Source organism: Pistacia vera, unplaced genomic scaffold, assembly GCF_008641045.1.
Source record: "Pistacia vera cultivar Batoury unplaced genomic scaffold, PisVer_v2 Contig44, whole genome shotgun sequence".
NCBI lineage: Eukaryota > Viridiplantae > Streptophyta > Magnoliopsida > Sapindales > Anacardiaceae > Pistacia > Pistacia vera.
Window position 1 is genome coordinate 1 of NW_022196268.1, and position 5,486 is coordinate 5,486.

General features: G+C 38.8%; 1 pseudogene; it reads right to left on the reverse strand.

The window, feature by feature from the left end:
- Window positions 1-1,046: 1,046 nt before the first annotated feature.
- LOC116144291 lies at window positions 1,047-2,720 on the reverse strand (annotated as a pseudogene).
- Between the last annotated feature and the right edge of the window lie 2,766 nt (window positions 2,721-5,486).

A 5,486-nucleotide genomic window follows, 5' to 3' on the forward strand; every position in this document is an offset into this window, starting at 1 on the left:
GGATGATGAACAAATAGACATTGGGCTCAGATTTAGCTCTCACACTCTCGTTGGGCCACTTTCGCAGCAGTATTGTGTTTGTTTTTACTTTTTCTTGTTACCTCTATTTCTATTTTGTGAAGAGGGTTTTGCACTTTGGTTTCAGGAATTGGGTTGGTAAGTGTAGAATTGAAATGGCCGCCATTAGATAGCCAAGAAGAAGAAGAAGAACAGAGTTGTTGGTGTAAAATCTATGGGTTTAGGGTTAAGAAAACCTTTTCTAGGGAAACAAACAAGGGTTAAGAAATGAAAAGACAAACTCTGAAACTCAATCTAAAGAATTGCCTTCGATGTGAATGAGTTATGAGGGTATTAGCTTGGAAATTTTAGGAAATTTTGGGTTGACGGGAAATAGCGTTGTTTGCCCGGTTAATATTTGGGTATACGTAAAACATTTTTGGTCCCTACATGAATGAAAAGTGACACAATAAACCCAAAAGAATATGATTGGACCCCTAAACAATAAAAATGAGACATTTGTTGTAGTGTGTATCTGCATTCTTCTAACAAAATAGTGGTTATTTATACATGTTTGCCTACTTTTCCGATATTAATTTCTGTGGCATTTGTTCAAGTTCAATAATTATTAGTTTGATGCGTCTTGATCATGTGTTCATGATTTTTATGTGATTAAGAGATTGTTTATGTTATCAAGGCCTAACTTTCACTATGGTTTCTGGTCTCATTTTTTCTTCATCAATATTCTTTCAATGGGTGATTATAGATTTGTTGATGCGTGATTTTGACACAAATGAAATACACGTGTGAAACGCTGAGCTGGCTCAGAAGACACACGTGAATATAAAGAAAAGAGGATAAATGCAATGAGAAAAGCGTTTTTAAAGTGGTTCGGATGCTAAGGAAGCAAGTCCTACGTCCACTGTTATATTATTAATGTCAAAGGACACCTCATATTGCTCAAAGAAACTTTCTCTGAATTATTTGGATTATGATAGGCCATATTAACTTTTTTTTTCTTAATTAAAAGCATATGAATGCTAAAAGAACTATACCTGCAGAGCTTTAACAATGCCATCTATTGTCTCTAGTTCAATAAGAAGCTCATCCCCTTAAATATTGACAACAATATCATACATCTTATCAAGTTTTTCTAGTGCTTCATTGCATCATTCAGTACCTACAAGTTAAACAAGACTATTAGCAAATCCAATCTTGACATAAAATTTGCCATAAAATTATTACCATTTCAGCAAGATTCTGAAGTCATTATCACATCGGTGCCAAATCCTTGGCAACATTCTGCAATCTTCCTGTCATCCGTTGCCACAACTAGATCATAAGGGCACAAAATGAGACATTATAAACACAAAATGCAGGCATAGGAACAAGCACAGACATAAAATAAAATCTAAAACACCAGAAGCTCGTAATGATTTGCTAGAACTCATATTAAAAGTTGCAACATCAAAATACGCTCTTATCTTTTATAATATCGGCTATGTTCACTACCATATCCAAACGAAACTTTGAACAACATTGTTAACCTAAGCATATCTCACCTTCAAAATAATCGTACAAAGAAAAGAGGGGAAATTTACTGCCAAAGGCACCATTCAACATGCATCTAGATGTGATGCAAACAAAATGTCAAACTAACAAAAGCGAGCAATTGAATTTAGATCCAGAATCAAATTCAAAAACACCTTCTTCACGAGTATTCACTCTGAATAGCTTAAAGCAAAACCAACATATCTCAAAGACAAAGTTAATATTACATGAACCACAAATGTTAACGTAGTGCATTATTGAATTGACACAAAAATCATGTAAGGAAATATATACAATGCCCAAGTGATCCAATGTGGTTGCCAATTTTGATCTTTCCCATGTTCTCTGCAGAACACCATTCAAAACAGTGAGTCAAACAGTTTCAGTTCACTAGATCCTAAGATGCTGTTATAAACTATAAATTTCACATAAATAACCAAAATCACCCCAAGCTTTTTCATTAAAAAACTAATGAATCAAAAAAAGAAAACTGAAAACTTTATCATTGAATTGTCTCTTACTATTGGAATTATAAATCCCCTAAAATGCAAGAATGCAATTCAATTCAATTTACATGCACTTGTTCATATTAAATTAAAAGGGACTGAAATAAATAAAATTAAAAAAAAAAAAAAATTGAAGAGGAACCTAATAGAGAAAGCCAAAAGGGAACCTGGAACATGGGCTTGCCGAGGGTATTAACGAGGGGTTTGCCTTGGAACCGAGAGGAAGCAAAACAAGCGGCTATGATGCCCACACCCGACTCCGCAACTTCTTGGATTGACCCAGATAAGCGCGTGCTCCGATGGCTACAGCAATGGCTGCTCCGGCCACAATGCCGTGCACCATCCATGATTTAGTTTAAGAACATGAAGATTCGGATGATGAACAAATAGACATTGGGCTCAGATTTAGCTCTCACACTCTCGTTGGGCCACTTTCGCAGCAGTATTGTGTTTGTTTTTACTTTTTCTTGTTACCTCTATTTCTATTTTGTGAAGAGGGTTTTGCACTTTGGTTTCAGGAATTGGGTTGGTAAGTGTAGAATTGAAATGGCCGCCATTAGATAGCCAAGAAGAAGAAGAAGAACAGAGTTGTTGGTGTAAAATCTATGGGTTTAGGGTTAAGAAAACCTTTTCTAGGGAAACAAACAAGGGTTAAGAAATGAAAAGACAAACTCTGAAACTCAATCTAAAGAATTGCCTTCGATGTGAATGAGTTATGAGGGTATTAGCTTGGAAATTTTAGGAAATTTTGGGTTGACGGGAAATAGCGTTGTTTGCCCGGTTAATATTTGGGTATACGTAAAACATTTTTGGTCCCTACATGAATGAAAAGTGACACAATAAACCCAAAAGAATATGATTGGACCCCTAAACAATAAAAATGAGACATTTGTTGTAGTGTGTATCTGCATTCTTCTAACAAAATAGTGGTTATTTATACATGTTTGCCTACATTTCCGATATTAATTTCTGTGGCATTTGTTCAAGTTCAATAATTATTAGTTTGATGCGTCTTGATCATGTGTTCATGATTTTTATGTGATTAAGAGATTGTTTATGTTATCAAGGCCTAACTTTCACTATGGTTTCTGGTCTCATTTTTTCTTCATCAATATTCTTTCAATGGGTGATTATAGATTTGTTGATGCGTGATTTTGACACAAATGAAATACACGTGTGAAACGCTGAGCTGGCTCAGAAGACACACGTGAATATAAAGAAAAGAGGATAAATGCAATGAGAAAAGCGTTTTTAAAGTGGTTCGGATGCTAAGGAAGCAAGTCCTACGTCCACTGTTATATTATTAATGATAGAGGTCGGGTCGCATGAGCTGACTGACCTTCAAGTGATAGTACAAGAAAGAGAATGCTTTGGTATTACAGAGAGAAAAGCTAATCAAGAGTAAAAATGAGCGAACCTCATGAATGAGAGAGAAACTCTCAATTTATAGTGGGATGCATTAAGCTAATGATTACTGGATCTATGAGTTGGTGGGATTAACCGTGTAAATCCTTCTTTATGTCACATTGTCCACCTTCTAGAGTGATTTGCGTGATTTGGTGTAGGGATTAGACACGTGGGATCACTACAGCTTCTAGCTGGTCTGATGTGCACCCACTATTCTGTAGAAGCACGCTGCAAGTGTTCCCATGTTCTGACTTTTGTGCGCTAACTGGACCTTACGTCAACCCTTTATTTTTCAGGCATAACTGAAGTCCCCTAGTTTTTAAGGTTTGAGGATCGAACCTTGGAAACTATAAGTCATGCCGCAATTGGAGGATTTCTGGAAATTCTGGTGATTCCGACCTGCTTGAAAATAGGTCGAGGTAGCACTCTTTGCGAACACAACCTCGCATGGCCATTGCTTGTTAAGGATGAACGACCTGACTTCGTCAGGCGTTATCTGTTGTACTTTGGTACAGGTGCATTTAATGAATCAGTCTCTACACTGATAGACGTGTCCTATGCATGATAAGTACCAACCACGCGCATTAAATGCATTGTATGCTGACACGATACCACTTTATCAGGACATTAAATGTGTGACATGCTGAAACGACAAGCCTTATCAGAACATTAAATGCAGATTGGGGCGCAATTAATGCTGAGAGGGAGAGAGTGCTGTCGCTTGAGTTTTTCAACGGAAAAGATGAAGATTTAATTTTCTTCAATCATGACGTTCACTCTTTCTCACTGATTAGCGACACGTGGTCGTGATCAACGGTAAGAAATTTTACCGCCCAAACGTCATTTTGATTCCGAGAAAATCAAACGTCGTTTCGCATGCTATAAAAACTCAGATCTCAGGCAATGTCACCACACTCGTCTTTTTCACAAAGAGTAGGAGATTTTCGCAAGCTTGGAATCTTTGCCTTCCAACCCAGCGTTTTTTCCGATATTCGAAGCAGAAGCCATTTTCGAACTCCGAGAGGTAAGAATCTTTCCCTGTTTTTGTTATTCTCGTAAATGGCGTTAGTCTTCCGGTAGCTAATCGGAGACGAGACGCTCATGTCGGGTTTGAGCCATGAATGGCAGCTCGAATCATTCTGTTAGGGTTTTCTCTAAGTTTTAAGGAGTTTGTTTCCCTCCACGTCATTGTACGGAGTATCGTACGATGGCTAAATGACCCTCCTACTTATCGCTTTTGTAGACTAGCAGAATGGACCCCTCAACGACCAGATCCGAGGAAGGAACCAATTCGTCCTCGTAGGGTGCTTCGAGTATCACCCCTGAGGTCTACTCGATACTTACCAGAGAAGAGCTCGAGAGGGTGATAAAACAGTACGATATTGACGTCGACATTTTCCTCGACGTGGCCCACTCATCGCGATACCCATCCAGTGGGATGGCCGCGATCTCCGAGGAGATCATCAAGGGTGGGGGATTGATCCCCTTCCACCCTTTTGTCAGGTCGATCTTGGATCACTTCGGGATAGCGCCGATATAGCTCACTCCAAATACGTATGTTATTGTTGTTGCCATGTACATCGCGTGTTGTGAGAATAGGCTAGGAGAGCTAACCGCGACGGAGCTCGGCTGCTCGTATTACTTGAAGAAGAGTAAGGACAAGGATTCATATTACTTGTCTAGGCGACCTTCTATTACCGAGGGGATACAAGCTACCCTAGCGATGCGGGGGCCAACGAAACGAAGTTTTTCTTCTTTCATTACGATGACCATTGCCACTTTCAGGACCCGAGTAGGCTCTTTTCCCTTGGCAAATTGATTAAATTTGAAATGCGTTTTCTTTCTAACGACCTGTTTCTTTTTTGGCAGTTAATAAGACTACCGATCTAGGGCTGCTCTTCGATCCGGATAGGATCATATCTTTCGGCTTCCTGCCCAAGGCTAGTCGCTACGCGAAGAAGCTCATGACAACTATGAATTTGCGAAAATATGGTTTCTTCAACGCGAACGCTACTTTAGAACCCC